At 38.5% G+C, this 20,219-nt stretch overlaps 1 protein-coding gene across 1 annotated transcript in view; it reads left to right on the top strand.

The window, feature by feature from the left end:
• The window catches only part of LOC126260899 (mortality factor 4-like protein 1), a 138,140-nt gene that overhangs the window by 76,006 nt on the left and 41,915 nt on the right, over positions 1-20,219 (top strand). The gene's annotated exons all lie outside the window — the stretch shown is intronic.

Below are 20,219 nucleotides of genomic sequence, written 5' to 3'. Positions count from 1 at the left end.
GGTGATAAGTCGTTAATCACATTATCTGAATCATAAGTGTGTCGCCTTTCGTTTCTCTATCTGCTTGAAGCATATTTTGCATATTATTGCAGAGCTTACTGTTCTTTTCTTTGTGTAGGGTCTTCTCAGAGAAATACTTTGATGTGAGTGTAGCCATTTTCGAAGACTGTCCACATTGAGGTATAGTTACACTGTTTCCCTAGGCTTGGAGATTCCTGCACTTCTGTTGCAAGAAGCAGCTTGAAACTGACATTTTTATCTTCATTTGTCTTCACACTCACTAGAAAAACAACAAATCCAGTGTGCACTGTAATGTTACTTAATCTTCTAAACATTTTCATGTTCTCTGTACTCAGTTTCGTGGTTCATGAGAGAGATTAGAATTTCTGATCTTTTACATTTGCACTCCCCCATGCTATGAGGCTTTCTCACATTGTTGCCCCCTTTTATTGCCATAGCAACTGCATTATTACCAAATGTTAAATTAATGAAGTGATCCATATATTACTTTTTCACACGTAGTATGAATTTTTAATTTAGTATTCAAGTGCTGTATAACTGAAGCCAACTTGAGTACTCTTTTATTCCTCCATGATACAAGTAGTTCCTTGCTGTCTGAACCTAGTTTGCTGCATAATATGGTGAAAAATAAACATGTTTTAAACAGGTGCTTGCTAAAACAGGACTTTATGGATGACTTCTGTATAACTTCCATCATCATCTGTGGTGCAAATGAGGCTCCCTCTTGCTAAGATTTTATACCAGTCTGTCTCTGAATAATATCTGCAGTTTAATGCACAGTCATTTTTACAATTATTTCATTGACACAAGGTCACAAGCTGCAGAAAGTTACGTAAAAAATGAAGCATCAATATTGTTTAACTTTGTTTAAGCCTAATGTCTTCAATCCAATATTCAAACACTGTTAGCCATAATGTTTCAGTCACTTAACCTTGATTGTGCAAGCTAAATATGCATTTAATTAACTTTGAATGCCATTTTCTGTGCACTGAAATAGTATACATGCTTAGAAATTAGTGTCAAAGTTTATGTAATCTGTTCAAATAACATATGGGAATGCAGCCAGGTAATGTCATTCACAGGTGCACACCCTGCCCTTTTTAAGAGAGTTTTACATTGTGTGTGCCGGGAGAAACTTAGGTCTTCATGCATTCTGTCTACGCTGAGATCGATAACTTGATACTACGTTTATCAGAACTGACCTCAAGCACTTTTTAGAGGTTTTGAATTCACAACCATTTATCACTGACCACTTTTTAAAAAAATCTGTTTTATCACTTTTGGACTTAGTGCATTTAAAGAAATCACTGATTTTAGAACACTTGTTCTTCATAAACACTTTCAAATCAGAGCTATGCAAAATTCAATTTTGTCAAACTTGTGACTTGCATAATATAATACTTTTCAAGAATATTTCAGCTATAAGAAATAACTTCAGTATCATCTGTGAACTTTTTTTTTTTTTTTTTTTTTCATGTAAAATTCTCAATATCAACTTCCAGCGGAAGGTTTGAGACACCAAAAACAAAAATTTATGACAGTAACTCTTGACTACATTACTCAAGAAAAACTTCTCAACACCAGATTTCTTTTTTTTTAATGATATAATTGGCCATTTTATTTTCTCATAACATAGAGCTATCTCATGAATATCATGCATGTTAACAGCTCAAGAGTCAAACAGTAATTTATAACATTTTACAATATTTTTTGTTTTACAATTCATTAACAATGAATATAGAGGTTCAAGACAATGACGGAGAGATATTTTCACCGTTGACAACTATCAGCTCTTATCTGCTGAAGTGACCTGCACTGTCAGGTGCTGCTTCAGGAGGAACACCTCTGGAACACCTTGTCTGCATTTTCCTTGGATTACATGCAGCATACAAACAAAAATAGCAGATTTTAAGTACATATATTTAACAAACATTTATTGAAATTATTAACATAGGGTTTACCTGAGCTAGCTGAAGCAGAAAAAGAAAGACAGTAGAGTCCCATCCAAATTGGTGCACTACATATCCTCACCTCTAGCTGAGTAGTCTCATATCATGATCATCTTAATGATTATTAACTTAATAAGCCCAATACAATTAAAGTACATTTTACATGTCTCTGTTAGAGCCATATCTAACTGCAGTAGTGTCTCTGCACTTCAGTAAGAGTTTCTCAACTGCATTTTTTAAAGATGTACAGACTGTAATATCAATGATACTATGTCAAAAAACCATAACATCTATCAGGATTACACATTGTTAATAATGTGTGTATTTGTGTATTTTGTTATTATGACATTAATGGTCATTTGGCTATAACAATATCATTAAAATGCTTGGTATCTTTCGTACTAACATGTAGAACACAATTATGTCTCAGATCAGATGATTTTTATCTTCATCTTGTTCATTAGATTCATTTCTTTCTTTTAATTTTGCTTTCTGGTAGTTTCTACATTAAGCTATGTAATATTATTAAGATTAACCTTTGTATTTCAACATATAGTTTTCTCCTTATTATAGTACGACTATAACAATAATAAGATTCACCATGGTACTTTAGAACCACCTATCCAATTTGATAGACATTCTTGTACATCAGAGGTTATGTTTAACAACTACGTAAGAAAATACAGATTGCTACTTATTGTAAAGAAAACACATTAAGTTGCACACAGGCACAATTAAGATACATACATAAAGCTTTCAGTGTCAGCTGCCATCAGCAAGAGAGACACACACTACTCGTACACACAAACAAGCACACCACCCGCACACATGACTGCCAACTCCAGCATCTCGGGCTGCTATGCAACTATCATGTGGGATGCAAGCAGCAATGTAGAGGGGGCAGGGATGGGCGAGGAATAGTAGTTTACAGGTGGGGAGAGAGGTGAACACTGTCTGATGGAGTGTGCAGGGATCAGAATTCCAACAGGTACAGTGTCAGGAGTTTATGGGGGCAGAGAGCGAGGGGAAAAAAAGGAGCAAAAAAGGAGAGGAGCAGGGAAAGATGGGCAGATGCATTGGGCAAATGAACAGGGTGGAAGATGAGAAATGGGAAGAGATGATAGGATGGAGATGGTGGAACTGTTGGGTGGAGGGTGTGGGGACAGTGTGTTACTTTAGGCTGAGGCTGGGATAATTATGAGAGTGGAGAATGTGTAGTTTAGAAAAGGTGGTGGTGGAGGGGAGGATCTAGATGGCTCAGGTAGTAAAGTAGTGATTGAAATCAAGTGTGTTATGTTCAGCTGCATACTGTGTGATAGGGCGGTCTGCTTTGCTCTTGGCCACAGTTTGACATTGGCCATTAATCGTGGTGGGCAATTGGATTTGGTTTTTTGGGAGGCTACGAAGGTCTCCTAGAAAGGTTGGCATAGGAGGATGCCATGCGGGTGCCCATGGCTGTGCCGCAGATTTGTTTATATACCTTCCCTTCAAAGGAGGAGTAGTTGTTGATTGGGCTAAAGTTAGTAAGGTGTATGAGGAATGAGGTAGTGGATTTGGTGTCTGAAGGACATTGGGAAAGGTAGCATTCAGTAGAGGTAAGACCATGGGCATGAGGGATGTTGGTGTACAGGGAGATGGTGTCAACGGTGACAAGTAGGGATCCAGGAGACAAGGGGGTGGGGATGATGGAGAGTCAGTGAAGGAAGTGGTTGGTTTCTTTGATGTGAGAGGCTAGATTATTGGAAATTGGTTGGAGGTGATGGTCAATGAGTGTCGAAATTTTTGCGGTGGTGGCACAATAACCACCCACAATGGACCCAGAATAAATGAAAAACTTCCCTACTTCCTTGTGAAGCTTAGAGCTTTTAGCGTGTGCTTGAATCATTACTTTCTCCCTTATCTTAAATATAGGAACAACAGCTGTTTCATTATACTTCTTGAGTTTTAACTCTGTGCTGTTCTTTAGGTTATCCTCTCCCTTTGCCTGGTTAATTTCAGTGATTTTATGATTATCTTCGGGCCATTTTAAAAAAGCTAACAATGATTTTCCTTCTACTTCATTGCCCACAACTTCTTGAGGTACCATTCCTGTACCACTATGTGGTAGAAGTGGTAGTTTATTTAATACAGCCTCAGACTTAGGGTGCATATCTGTCTGTTTACTATGCCTCTCTTAGCAGTAAGTATGACAAAGACACCCTAATTATTTCATTGTCCTATCTGCAAAATTACTTCGGGGACAATATTTTGAAATATGTACATGTTATATATTGTGTATAATTATTACTCACTTCAATTGTCGATAAAATCCTCTTAAGTGTACCTATGTTAATTAGATAATCTCTCTCTGTAGACATCTAGCAACACTTTTCACATTTGCACATTTCAGTGGGTGTAATCTAACTTACTTAGATCAACATTCTATCACGAAATATATATTGTACTCCACCTTTACCTTTTGGCAGTTTACCATAGAAATTGACAGCGCATAAATCCTGTAGTTTCTCTAGTATTGTAGGATAGATGTTATGTTTAACTATGGCTGGGGTTTGCTTTACCTTTTGACACAATTGGCATGAACGAATTGTTCTTGTAGTAGTCCTACTCATATTTTTCCTATAGCAATACTTAAGTCATATGCTTTAAGCATTTTTGTAATGCCAAAGTACCCATATCCCTGATGAATAGATTGACACATTGTGACCTCCCCTTCTCTGTTTGCTCTGTTTCTTTCACTGATCATTCCTCTTCTTTCTTTCTCCCTTCTTCGTACCTCGGCTATATCTCAGGGTTTTCAATGCAGAAATGTAGAGAGAACGGGGCACATGTGTGTGGTGGTCATTGATACTTAAAAGATTGTTTCGATAGTTCTATCGCTGTCCGTTTATGAGTTGCTAAGCAATGTATCAACAAGCTGACTATGCAATGATTAATGTTTGTCGTAACCCGACAGTAAATCGCTTCTTGCTTGCTTTAAACATCAAGACAATTACTATGCCACTCATATAAGTCTTTGATAGTTATTATCAAGTTAATGTCCATAAATTGCGGTTAATGTTACCGAATCCTACATGCGATGATAATGTCCGATATCCAACTGCGTATCTTAAACTCCGCGCTGATATTGGAGAATTCGCGCGTGATTTGTTTGCACTAAAGTCGGGCTGTGGTTCCTAGAATAATTTTTAAATCAACTCCGGGTTGTAAATTAACAATTCTATGCTCATTCATGAAAGTTACAGCAGATCCACACTCGACAACTACTTGATTACGCACTCGAGCAACAAGGAAGTTTTTCTGTTTTTACAAAGAGAAAACATATCATGTATAATGCATGCTTAATGGTAGCACTAATACCATCACATACATTTTTACCATAACTAGTTGCGAAAAAATTCCATTCTGCGTGAATCTGAAAATCATGGTAATGCATGCATAAATTTTTGAGATTTTTACAGTTTTTGTACTGACTAGCTGCCCCATCACTGAAGTATTTCGCAAAATGTATGTGAGGCAGCTTGTTTTTCACATATGCCATGACAGTGCAAATGTGGGCATGAACTGCAATGGCATCATGAATTAAACAGTCACTTAAAACACACAGGTTCATGACAGACACATCACCTGATTCATCTCTGTAGTAAATCGCAAATGGCTGGAGAGTTGCTTGACTGTTGTCCCAATGATATCCTTGGATGGCATCTTGAACTATAAATGCATAATTTTCAGAAAAGTCTAGTATTATTATTACAAAACTGGAGATAAGCCGATTGTGCTGTTGCTGTGAAGCTGTGTGTGGTCAGTTTGTCTGTTTTTTGACAACACATTTCAACAAAATCTTCCACTGTACTTTGCTTTGTTTCAAGACTTGTGCGATCCATGTGTGTCCATTGTTTATAAGAAACAAGTTCATCGTCATGCATAAGGAGTTCACCATACACTTTGTTATTCATGTGTTCTGCAAGATTTGCCTTACCAGGTCACTTTTCACACCTGTGTATCATGCACTGGTAGGAACCGATGCAACACACTAGCAGCTTCATTGCACCTTTGTAATCCAGACCAGAATCCTTTATAGCAGCAAACATCAGCTTAGCATTTTGATGGGTCTCACATACACAAACATTGTATGTGCCTCTTGCACTTACAGGCACAGCTCATTTTGGCCAAAGATTGAAAAAAGATTGTAAAATACTTTGATATTGGGATACTTTTCCTTGAATTCTACATATAGTTCTGATATGTTGCATAGCAACAGCCTTTTTTGCATCTGTACACGTACATTTCCCATTTTCACCGTTACATAGTCTTTTTTTCCAGGCATTATTCGGCTGTAGTCATTATTTTCATAAAACTCGGACACTAGCATCTTTATTTCTGAACTCAATTGCTTACCCTGAGCCTGCTGAAGTTGTGGAAGCACTCCTTGGGTTGCTTTTATTTTCCTAGCTTGCTTTACCATATATGTAGAAACATTGAATTCCTTTGCAGTGTAGTCAATAGACCAGCTGGAAGGTGCAATGGTAAGAATAGCTACTTTTTTCTGGTGTGTGGATATGGCACATTTTTCTTTCAAGTCATGCACAATTTTGTCCAAATCATAGCATTTCTGGCATGATTTCTGTTCCTTTGGAGCAGATAGTTCTTCCTCTTCCACCATTAGTGTGTCAGCTATTTTGTGTTTTAATTCCATTTGAGCGTCTTGTAGTTTTCTTCTACCATAGCTGAGCCTGTCTCTTTTCCCAACTTTGTGTGTCTTCATGGGAGACAAACCAAGAGCAGTCACTGAAATATTTAATTGCTCATCCGCTGTGGTTGTAGGTGGCTGATACTCTTCGTCACTGTCATGTAAATTATCAGAATATTCTTCATTTTTTAGCAGTGTAACACACCTGGAACATAACGTTTGTCCTGGTTTCATGTCAAGTCCCATGCACTGATTCACTTCCAATACTGAATTTATATCAATTTCTCTGAGGCTACACTTCACTGTCTTCTTATGAATCCGAAATCGATCCAAACAACTTCTTTGTAGGAAACAATACTTACCAGAAACACTTTCATATGATGATAACAAACACTAAAGTTTTCTGGAACTGTACTTCTTGTGCCCACTGGGTGTATCCCGGAACTCCATAGCAACAAATCTTGGTCCGATTCATCCAGATCATACAGTACAAAGCGAATGCCACATTTTATTCCATATGTTGTTTTATCACATTCAGATGCTTGTGCTCTACCAACACTGCAACTTGTTTGAACAAAAGCACCACTAGTACACTCTTCTGCCTCCATACTGACTTTCCACAACAGTACTGACCAGTCTGAACCAGAATCTTAAAAACATGAGTAACCTGTAATTGTTACTTGTTTCCTTTGTTGTTCCTGCCTAATAATTACTCATTCTTTCCCTGAAAACTACCATTGTTTAACTTTCTGTTGCCTAATGGTTCCCAACAGTTGCTGCAGCTTTATCTGAATCAAGCTGTCTGCATCATCACTATTACTGGCTAAATCATGTTAAAAGAAACTTAACCAAATACATCTCTGTCAACTTTTATTGTACACAAATTCCTTGCAATAACAAGTTGAAATTTTGCCACATATTATATTATGGTCTACTTATGCAGTGTTTGAAATTTGGCTTGGATATAACTTGTCCCTTTTTTGCTACCACACTTAGAAAATCCATGTTTTTCAGGTAATTTTTCAAATTTTTGTATTTTCGTGTGCGTGTAACTCTGTTTGTGTGACTGATCTGGGAAAGATGAGTTGTGTGTGAGTTTAGGCCACATTAAGCTTACCACACACAAAATTTATACCCTTTTTGAGTGAATTATATTTGGCATAGAGGGCACCTACAATATGTACCTTTTAACGAATTACATTTTTTTAATCACATTTTGGAATTTTTTATTTTCCCTCAGAAATATGTTGTTGGTGTTTTGATTCATAGAGTGTGTTCTCTTCCAAAGCTATTAAGACCTGAAGTTGGGTCTGAAGATAGATTGCCAGATGCAGGTTGCAATTTCCAGGTCACACCACCTTCTTTCACAAGCCATAATTCTGGAACTAATTGGCAGGGGAACTTAAAATTTTGTATATGTGTTCCACACTTGGTAGGATTGGTGTGCTAAATTTCAGCCAAATCTGAGACTACCAGCTCGAACATTTTCTCAAATTGGTTGAATTGACTTGGAATGACCCATTACTACTCTGCTTTTGTTAGACTCATTTGTACTCCCCATCTGTTGTATTCCTGATATAATCATCGTATCATGAACTCAAGGTCATAATCATATTGTGCTATAATAGCTTGATCGTCAGCAAAACTTAATGAAAATATCTGTACATCGTTGACAATGATTCCCATTCCTCTGCAGCTGTTCTTCTGTTTCGGAGAGCCACTTCTACATATAAATTGAAGAAGAATGATGACATACCGCAACCTTATCGCAAACCTTTAGTGACATTAATAGATTCTGATAACTTTGAACCTCATTTAATCTGTACCACATTATCTCTTAGGGTGTATATGACCCGGGACAACTGGAAGATCCGGTAAAAACCCGGGAATTTTTTCATCTGGGAGAAAACCGGGAGAAACACAGGAATTTTGTAGAATTCCGGTAAATTTTCATTGTTTTTTGCTTTCAGTTAAATTTTTGTAATTTTGACTGGCAAGAACCGATACTCTAACAAGGGATATTACTGTATACCACTATTTCAGAATAATACTGCAACAATAAAACATGAACGAGAGAAAAAACAAAAATAAAACTGAAATTGCAAAGGAAATGCGCCATATACAGCAACAAAACATAGTGCGTCTGCCAACAGCAAAATGTGTCAAAGGCTTTCGGAAGACTATGCAAAGTTCCGTAGCAACAAATTGCCTCCGATGGGCGTGACGTCACAACTGTTTACATTAGATTCGTTTTAGCAGTTACTAGCGGGGTCATGTGCATGCGCAGTTGAGTAGTACCTTCTCCCGCTTCTGGCTACAGAAATGTGGCTGTTTGGCTGTGTAAGCAGTCGCAGTAAGCAGGAAGATGCTACCGGGAAAAATTCTACTGGAGCGCCCAAGCTGCCATATTCTTGCATGCGCAGCAGGCCCAGAACTAGGAGGGAGGTGGGGGGCAAATTCATACTATTGAGGGGAAAAACCTTGTTTCACAAAGAGACTAGCATCCAGCGCACATTAGTCTATCGATTATTCATATGACTTTGAAACGCATCCCTGTCGGTTTTTGAACATTTTTGAACACATTCTAAGTTGATTTCTGAATGAATCGTAAGTTGATTTTTGAATGCGTGCATAGTGTACATGATGCCTCTGTCAGGGGAATCCTCATCGCACGTAGAAACAAAGTTTACTACAGAAAAAAGGGGCTATATGAGCTGAGCGGAGTAAGGCCGAACGGATGAATGCCAACTGCTGTCTGATTGTGTGGTTGATTGGGTTTGCGAATGATGACCGTTGTTATAATTACTAGCTAAATCCATAGATTCAGACTACAGGAGTGGAAATAAACGAATAACAGGTAAGAAAGTTTACGTATTACCTTCTCGGTGTATCTAAGAAAATGAAATTTTGACAGAAATTTTTTGGCCAGATCGCTATACTAGTAAGAGCCAGTTGTACAGTCCCCGGCTAGCAGCCGCTTTAAATTCTATTCTGGAAGAAGCGCGGAAAACGCGTTGTACGAACATGTAGCAACGCCTAACCGGAGAATAATCGCGGGATAACTAAACCGGTGATTCTGGCGGAGTTAGTGGAGTTAACCTGCGAATAAGCTTTGACATTGGTAGGAATAGTTACAGAATTAGTGATAACAAGGCTGTTTGTTAGAAAGAGGAAGGAGAAGAAACGGGGACATCACACAAATTATGGAACAATATGACGATTCCAAGTTTGTATAAAAATTTTGTACTACTACATTTCGATCTCATACTTAAGAAACTGGAGCGTGTGAATGAAGTGTGAAACTACTTCCTAACGTAAGGCTTTTTGCTTGTAGTAGGCCTAAAAGGAATTTGATATTCTTACTTTGTGAATTATATTCTGTCGTTACAAAAAAGACCGTTTGTGCCAAAACAGTCTCGTTTATTTGGTGTGTATTACAATTTTTGCAGTATTAGAAAGGCCTATTTTGTTTTATCTAGCAGAGTGTGACAAAATAGTCGTAATCAGATCAGGAAACCACACCAGTCTTGGGTCCTATTTGCATTAACAGCTTTTTCAGTATTAGACAGCGACATTTCGACTTTTCATGTAGCAAAACATTTGACGAACTTTAATGAGGTAATAGATTCTTTCGCAGAAAGGAAAACACGCCATGTAAAGCTGTAGCAATATTAGAGAGAAAAAAAATTCTAGGAGCTAAGGATTGAAGAAATGTGTATCGTGTTGCTTGTCTCATGTCTTTACTGGGTTTATGTATCCTATATTTAATTTTATGTCACGCAAAGCAGCAAGTTGTTATCTGATAGGGAATAAAGAGTGCAAATTTACTGAAGAGTTCCATTTTTTCTTTTTTCTTTTTTTTTTTTTTTTTTAAAAAAAAAAAAAAGAGGGACAGGATGTTGAACTGGCCAGTTGTAAGCAAGAGTGGCACCACAGGAAATTTTAATTTCCACTGTCCTGAATATGGTTTGATGGCATCCATTACAAAATATACACGTTTCAATTCCACAGAGCGAAGTACAGTTATGTGCGATAGAAGAAGGCTGTGTGAGGAGGCGAGGCACTGCCCTTTGGCACACTTACGACCAAATAACATGTCTTACATTTCCTCGAACACACGTATTATGCATCAGACTCTTCAAAAAGATGTGCGCTACAAAATGAACGTATTTTTGAAAATTCGATTTTTTTAAATTTTTTACGTCCTATCTCAAACGCTCGAGGGAGTGGCGGGGTATTGCACCGGTTCGGAAATATCGTAGATCCGGGGCTGATGCGCAGAGCGGTCTGAGTTACAGTGGGTAGTCTCCATGTCACCCGGGTTTACATTTACTGATTTTGCTGTTTCCTCTTCATTTACTGCTCTCACATCAAATGAAAACAAAACAGATTTCTGATTTACACCTTTCTGACAGTCAAGCATTAATTGCCTTTCAGAACAATGAAGTTATTTTTGTCGGTTTGTTAAAGAAATTTTCTTTTTAATTCCACACACTGTTCGCTGCATTTCATGTGCATGTTTTTAACTTCTAGCACGTATGGCATTATGCCATAATAAAGAACCAAACATGAGATAACACAGTACTGGTACTCCAAGAAAATTTACATCCCGAAAACCACATTGAAAAGCTTATAATCAGGTCATGGCCTACTTAACTGGTTATATGGACATACAAATGTGCACTTTCAATGTGCACATTTTAGTATGGGTCTCGAAATTCCTATGCTCTTGGAGTATCCTCTGATGTCTTGTTTCTTCTATGACATAATGCACGATCTTTTAAAGTTTTACACGTACGAACATAGGAGCTCCCTGCGACATTGTAGCTGCGCAAGCGTGGTGACGCCTGTCATCTGGCAACTGCAGAAATGAACCTATTTCTAACAGGTCGCGGGAAAATATTCCGAATGGTGGTTTGAAAAGCGTTACCATCAAAGTACCATTCTGGCAGTTACAACTGAGCTACGTGCGATAATGTACGATGAATTTCTTAAATCACAGAGCGTTTGACTTTCATTTAAAAATCAACTCTTTGATGACGAGCCATTTAGATGAATTTCGAGCCCAGAAGATCAGACATTTAAGTCGTTATTAAAAATTTTACGATCACATTTGTGTGATATATCTTAAATTGTAATACGCGCATAAAGACCAACATTGTCTGTGAAAGCTTAGCTTCTCTTGCAGCGTATTAATCTTACAGACCAATATTATATGTGAAAGCTTTGCGTTTCGTGTAGCAACACTATGTATATTAATTTAAACCATTAACTTTTTCTGTTTGTGTGTTAGCGCTACTTAACAGTGATGTTGCTATTGGCTGACTACATCACATGTCCTAAGCTCTGAATACCCACTGTTATCTGCTGGCAAAATCTCGTGGCTTACAAAAGCACACCGCAGTCTCTATTTCAATGCTTCGGAAAGTAACATGCGGTGTTTGGTGGAATTCAAATTTATACTGTCGTAATATGAAAATATGCAGCGTACATGTTGCTGCACATCAAAGATCTTTCCAAAACGCGTTTCCCCCCCTGTGTTTAGTTTTATAAAGCGCCGGGAAATTCTACTCCCGTGTATAAAACCATAATCATTCAAAGGTTAACAGGGAAAAAGTATGTTTTCACCCGGGAGAAAGTGTATTTTTAACCGGGAAATCCGGGAGAAATCCGGGAATTTCTTTTCCATGTCCACATATACACCCTGTCTGTGTACATTTCAATAACAATTTGTAAAAGCTGATCATCCGTACCTGTATCTTTCATAGCTCCCCGCAGCTTAGAGCTAGGGACTGTATCGTAGGCTTTTGCTAAATCTAAAAAGGCAGTGTGTAGCTCCTTCCCTGATGCCATAAATTTCTCCATTAGTTGTAAAATAAATAGTTATCTGTACATGATCTGTTCTGCCTAAACCCACTCTGGTCTTCCCCCGTATGGTGGCGGACGTTTGTCTAATTTTTCAAACATTATCTTGCCAAATAAGTGGCTCATTGTACAGTTGACACTATTGCCTCTATAGCAGTTTGTGTCTTTTCAGTTCCCTTTCTTGAAAATAGAAGCCATATAAGACTTTTTCCATTTTGAGGGAATTTCAATTCTTTTACCACAGTTGTTCATCAGACAGGTTATTTGTTTCTTCATATATCTTCCTCCAGCCTTCAATAATTCAACAGGAATGTTTCCTGGACCAGGTGATTGACCATTCTTCATTTTAATTAATGCGCAGTTCACTTCCACTATTGTAATGTTTATATTTCGATCAATTACTTCCATCTTCTCTTCATTCGCTTGCGTGTAATATGGTCTATCTTCAGTTAAAAGGGCTGCATAATGCTTTTTCCATTCCTTTAAGGGAATTAGCTTGTATACTGCTTTGTTTACTTGTGTTTTCTTCATATTGGTAATTGTCCTCCACATTTCTGTTGTTTCTGATCCTCCTGTTAGGCTCTGATTTTCAATACATTTCTGTTCCCACAACACATTTCTGTTCCCACATCTTGTTCTTTTCTGATTTAATTTTGTTTCTTAATTTGTAGTTTGTTGCCTGGAAGTTTTGTCTGTCCTGTAGTGATTTAATTGATAACCATTTTTTGTAGAGATTTTTCTTTTCCCTAATCCCGTTTTCCTAGACTCTTACTCTCAGTCCCTAGTACCCCTAGAGAAATTTTTGTAAGTGCTTTTTTAATATTTTCATATTCTACTCCAACATTATCATCTTCTGGAATTGCTTTTAGTTCATCTTCTAATCTATGTTGAAATAAATCCGTGATGCTGAACTGCTTCAGGAGAAAGAGCTTATACCTTGCCCGTTCTAACTTCTCATGATTGCTGTGGTCTGCCACTTGTCCAGTTGTTGATGGTTTTCTCCTAAATGGGTATGTCCACTTTGCTAAAACTAAGTAGCGATCAGACCCACAGTTGGCTCCCCGCATGGCTCTACAGTCTTGAACTACCATTTTTGGCGGTTGCTTGGTAATGATGTAATCAATTATTGATTTCTGCTGTAATGATGGTTTTCTCCCATATATATCTGTGGATACCTTTATGGGAATAGTGTGTGTTCAGAATTTTCAAGTCATATTGGTTACAGAAGTCTACAAGATTTTCTCCAGAACTATTAATGACATTGTCTCCATATCTCCCCCCATGAACCATGGACCTTGCCATTTGTGGGGAGGTTTGTGTGCCTCAGCGATGCAGATGGCCGTACCGTAGGTGCAACCACAATGGAGGGGTATCTGTTGAGAGGCCAGACAAACGTGCGGTTCCTGAAGAGAGGCAGCAGCCTTTTCATTAGTTGCAGGGGCAACAGTCTGGATGATTGACTGATCTGGCCTTGTAACACTAACCAAAATGGCCTTGCTATGCTGGTACTGTGAACGGCTGAAAGCAAGGGGAAACTACAGCCATAATCTAGAATGAGATTTTCACTCTGCAGCGGAGTGTGCGCTGATATGAAACACAGTTTTAATCTGCCAGGAAGTTACAGCCATAATTTTTCCCAAGGGCATGCAGCTTTACTGTATGGTTAAATGATGAAGGCGTCCTCTTGGGTAAAATATTCTGGAGGTAAAATAGTCCCCCATTCGGATCTCCGGGCAGGGACTACTCAGGAGGACGTCGTTATCAGGAGAAAGAAAACTGGCGTTCTACGGATCGGAGCGTGGAATGTCAGAACCCTTAATCGGGAAGGTAGGTTAGAAAATTTAAGAAGGGAAATGGATAGGTTAAAGTTAGATATAGTAGGAATTAGTGAAGTTCGGTGGCAGGAGGAACAAGACTTTTGGTTAGGTGAATACAGGGTTATAAATACAAAATCAAATAGGGGTAATGCAGGAGTAGGTTTAATAATGAATTAAAAAAAAAGGAGTGCAGGTAAGCTACTACAAACAGCATAGTGGACGCATTATTGTGGCCAAGATAGACATGAAGCCCACGCCTACTACAGTAGTACAAGTTTATATGCCAACTGCTGCTGAAGGGTGGTGACGAAGTCTCGGAGCCACCCACAGCTGCCATAAAAATGGCTCTGAGCACTATGGGACTCAACTGCTGAGGTCATTAGTCCCCTAGAACTTAGAACTAGTTAAACCTAACTAACCTAAGGACATCACAAACATCCATGCCCGAGGCAGGATTCGAACCTGCGACCGTAGCGGTCTTGCGGTTCCAGACTGCAGCGCCTTTAACCGCACGGCCACTTCGGCCGGCCACAGCTGCCATAGATGTACTCTGAGTCGACTGCAAGCTGCTAGACTGCATGTGGACAAATTTCAAAAATTGCTGCAGATGCGAGTAATGTCTTGGCCTACACAAACTTCTTGTAGAGTCGGTCTTCCCATGACAACTCGTAATTCGATGCTTTCCTCCATTTCTCTTCTAGCTACATCCTGGAACCATTGGTCTCCACGATGAGGTGTAACATCCCATTGTATGATGTGTTATGATGTTAATAAGCTGCCTTCCTTCGTGCAATACTCTTCAGTTGAGAAACTTGACAAAGTTTATCGGAGTGGTACAAAGCCTCATACAAAGTTTTATTTCTTCTGAAATATTGCTTTATATTGGTATTATTATTCTGGATTATGTTGAATATATTGCACAGTGCCATAGAGAGAAGGGCTGGCTTAAAGTGCGATGTATAATTCGTCGTCGTAGGTCACAAGCTGCAGAAAGTTATGCATGAAGCGTTGATTGAAATAAATAAATAAATAAATAAATTTAAAAAATAAAAAAAATCTGCCTATCAGCAACATTGTTTAACTTCGCTGTAGTGCAGTGCCTTGAATCCAAAATTCAGACACCATTAGCCATAATATTTCAGTCACTTAACCTGGATTGTGCAAGCTGAGTATCCATTTAATTAACTTCGAGTGTCACTTTCTGTACACCAAAATAGTTTAAATCCTTGAAATTCGATGGCAAAGTTCACATAACCCGTCTATGCTAAATTGATAGCTTGGTACTACGTCAATCGACACTGACTTCATGCACTTCATAGAGAATTTGTATTTACGAGTATTTATCACTGATTACGTTTTAAAAATATTTTAAGATCGAAACTATGGTGACTTCCATAATAAAACATTTTTCAAAAACATTTCAGTAATAAGAAATAACTTTCGTATCTTCAGTGGTAATTTTTTCGTGTTAATTCTCAATATCAACTTACAGCATGAAGGTTTGAGACACTTTTAAAAGAATTATAAATGTTCACGTAACTCTCTTTTAACTACATTACTCAGGGAAGACTTTGTCAACACCAGATTTTTTTTTCTTTTAATTTTTTTCCTTCAAATGATGTAACTGGCCATTTTATTTTCTTACAATGGAGGGCTACCTCACAAATATCACACATGTTGACAGTTCGAGAGTCAAACAGTAATTTTTAACTTTTTACAATATTTTTTTTAAATTTTGCAACTCATTAACAATGAATACAGAGGTTCAAGACAATGGTGGAGTGATGTTCTCACGTATGACACCATCAGCTCTATCTGCGGAAATGATCTGCACTGCCGCACACTGCTTTGAGGGGAACACCGCTAGAACACATTGTGTGCCTTCTCCTTGGATTACACGGAACAGGAAAAAAGAACAAATTTTAAGTACATATATTTAACAAACCTTTATTCACAGTATTAACACAAGTAGGGCTTGGATGAGTTCGCTCAAATGGAGAATGAGGCCAGTAATGCCAACCCAAATTGGTGCACTACACACTCTGCAGTGTTATGCTTACATATTCAGCTGATGCGACAGTGTCAAGCAGCACACCATTAATGCTGTATTTGGACATTATGGAATTGTTTTTCCTACTCATCTGCATTATTTTACCTTTTTATAAATTTAGAGCAAGGTGCCACTCATCAAAGTCATTTTTTTACTCTCCTACAGTCATTCAACAAAGACATCTTCCCATGCACCACAGCATCGTCAGCAAACAACCACAGACTGCTGATCACCATGTCCATCAGATATTTTATGTACGTAGAGAATAAGAGTAATCCTATCACACAGCCCTTGGACGCTCCCAACCATACCCTTGTCTCTGATGAACACTTCCCATCGAGGACATATATGTAGTATCTTAGATACAAAGGTTTTGCATATTCTCAGAGTGATCTCACAATTCAGACTGGACAAAAACTTACACTTAGTTAACTGGTACAGCATTACAGCTATCTTCATTTTATTCCAAGCTCTTCAAAGGCATCATTTTCTCTGAGGGGAAACTTAGATGGCTTCTGTGCACTGGTGGACAGTGGTTAGTGGTCATTGGTTAGCTATTGGTTGGCAATCATAACTCTCACAACCTTGACACCTGCCGTTGGTTGCGCACTGCAGCCCAGTTTTCTTTATGCTTGAAACAGAATAAACAACAAACAGTTTTAGAACAAATGTATAATCATCGAGAACTTTATTATTGTAAGGATGGTGGCTTATTTATTTGTGTTAAAAGTATGGATGTTCCACATGTGTATAAGAATATATGGTGTTTTTGTCTCTGAAGATTTATTTGCTCTAGTGTGTAAGTGCCCTTATGCCTTCTTGTATCTCTAAAAGTTTGGAGGGAATAACAAATGGACTTCAAATTAGTGTGAAGATTGGTATCGTCCTAGTACAAGCTGATGTCACTGCATAGGGGACTAAATTCCTTAAACCTAAGAGGTTTGGGGAATACTCAATAATGACTTAGCTACACACCACACTTAATTCATAGTGGGATGTTGCACCATGCATTTAGATCCATTTGAATTACAACAGTAATGGGCACATGATGGTGTTACAAAAACAAGTTGCTTAACAAAGAGTGTAAAAAGAAAGTTGAAGTAGATAAAATGCCTTTTTTGTTGTATATAACAACCCAGTTTTACCTGACTGTATTAAGATCAACTATATTTTCTTGACTGTACACTCCATATCTTCTAAACCATTTGCAGTGCTTGGAGTAACAGAAATGTGTACTCACTTCACACCTACAGGCAAAAGCTTTGTTACTTTCAAGGAGCTTGCAAGAAAGCTCGTGAAACAGACAAAGAATGTCCCTTCCTTGTTGCAGAGAAGAAATTTCAAGAGATCGGAATTAATTTAAAGCTGCAAAACGTCTTCAATATGCATCATCATTTGTAGTGATCTTGGGAAAAAAAAGCTCAGTTTGTCTGCTCAGATACCACACTGACTTTAAAACTACTCCTAAACATTCAAAGTACTACTCAGAATATTTTCACAGCTTTGCAGTCAGTCCTTATTTACAAAAAAATTAAGAAAGTAAGAAAGAATATTCAGCAAAGGAAATCTTAACTAAAAAAAAAAAAGTTATTGGATTTCATGCTTCCTTTATTATCCAATGAAGATGAATTTGTTATGGTTGTGTAGGTAGATTATAAAGCCCATCTGATTAGTTTATTATGCATCATGAGTGTGCCTCCTCCCTCTTTTAATAAAACACTTTGTTTGGGAAAAGACACTTTGCTAACAGAAATACTAATTAATAGTGGATCCAATGGTATCTCCCCCATCCCCGTATAATTCAAATGGATTCAGAGGTCATAATTATTGAGTATTTAAACATTTTTGTCGTGGGACAAACTATTTTGACCATGTCTCCAAAAGGCCTATATCAAACCATATATTGTCTTGTGACATTAGTCACAGGAAAGACAAAACACATGACGAAAGGGCTGAGGCTATGAGTTTATCAAGGACACTTACAACAATTCACTGATCCCACCTTCATGTCAACTTAGACTTATTCCCCTCTTTGTCAACTTACACACAGTCATTGCTACTTTTCATGCAGCTCAAACCATCACATTTATTGTTTTCACCTACCATAACATGAACCTTTCGACAGGCGAGGTCTTACTGAGTTAGTCGCCACTTCTCCCGCAATCTCCAACCCTCATTCATAACATACACATCTATGTGTTAGAGATTTTATGCACATTATGTGATCAGAAGCTCTAAGCATACCTGTGTCATTTGGGGACTATCTAGTGACTCAGCTCAACTAAGTACGCCATCTGATCAATTCTGAATTATATAGGCTCGTCTGGGTACTTTTGACCACAAGATGACATGAAACACGGACCTGCCAGTATGAAAGGAGGTGGGAAGTATTGAGTTGTTACAGTCCGATCCACGAACGATGGTGGTTCACACATGTTGAGGCACGGATGAGGATTGTGTTGTTGACGATTCCAAGTGACAGTCGTGGTATGCGCATGCATATGCTTTCCTCTTGAAGAAAGCGTATATCCTGCAAATTATATCTCGCTCTTGCTTCAGTGGATTGTATCACTTACCATCACCATCAGTGATGACAACATGTGACAGTTGGAATAAAAAGTCACGAAACAATTCGCTATGATCACATGTAATGCTTGCATTAGCTATGGCATTCAGAGCAGAGTGCTCAGGACACTACTGAATGCTCATTGGCTGTCCAAGAATGCGTGACATAGGTGCGTAGAACAAGCCAAAACTCGAGTGCCTGGGGCACTGACCACTGATGTGCAAACTGCACTGGTCGTTGTTCCCCTTGGAAGCATTGCTCGTTTACTTGGTCATTGATCTGTTGAAGTGCTGATTGCTGCTTTGCAAACTCCACTGATCATTGGCCTCCTTCCAGAATGAGATTTTCACTCTGCAGCGGAGTGTGCGCTGATATGAAACTTCCTGCCAGATTAAAACTGTGTGCCCGACAGAGACTCGAAAGGCAAAGGTCCCGAGTTCGAGTCTCGGTCGGGCACACAGTTTTTATCTGCCAGGAAGTTTCATATCAGTGCACACTCCGCTGCAGAGTGAAAATCTCATTCTGGAAACATCCCCCAGGCTGTGGCTAAGCCATGTCTCCGCAATATCCTTTCTTTCAGGAGTGCTAGTTCTGCTAGGTTCGCAGGAGAGCTTCTGTAAAGTTTGGAAGGTAGGAGACGAGGTACTGGCAGAAGTAAAGCTGTGAGTACCGGGCGTGAGTCATGCTTCGGTAGCTCAGTTGGTAGAGCACTTGCCCGCAAAAGGCAAAGGTCCCGAGTTCGAGTCTCGGTCAGGCACACAGTTTTAACCTGCCAGGAAGTTTCATTGGCCTCCTTGTTCGACTGCTGCTGCTTGTGGCTCAACATGTCTAAATGTCTAAAATGTTCACTGACGATAGGTCTTTATGCATTATTCTGCCAGATCTCTGCTTTGAACAACTATAAATAATACATAATTATTAAAGACCCTACATGTTCATCAATCATTCTGTGAAAGGCATCAAAGGGTGAAAGTCAGGAAGGAGCATTCCCATGAGAAGGTAGGCAACCTTCAGGTACATCTGTATTAAATAATGAAGATCTGTTACCTTCTCCACTATAGTTGAATTCACAATCGATGGTGGTCGAGTTTAAACTTGCTCTGCATGTCTGCGTCACGCATTATCCAACTATCAGTGAGCAGTCAGCATTGTTCTCAGGAGTCTGCTGTGAATGTTGTAGACAGTGCAAGTATTATACTTGATCATAGCGAGTTATTTAGTGAAATTTTATTCCGTTTGTTGTAAGTTGCCATGGCTGTTGGTG

Source organism: Schistocerca nitens, chromosome 5 (assembly GCF_023898315.1).
Source record: "Schistocerca nitens isolate TAMUIC-IGC-003100 chromosome 5, iqSchNite1.1, whole genome shotgun sequence".
Classification (NCBI taxonomy): domain Eukaryota; kingdom Metazoa; phylum Arthropoda; class Insecta; order Orthoptera; family Acrididae; genus Schistocerca; species Schistocerca nitens.
The sequence above is the reverse complement of the archived record's forward strand: the minus strand, read 5'-3'. Positions and strand labels throughout refer to the sequence as shown.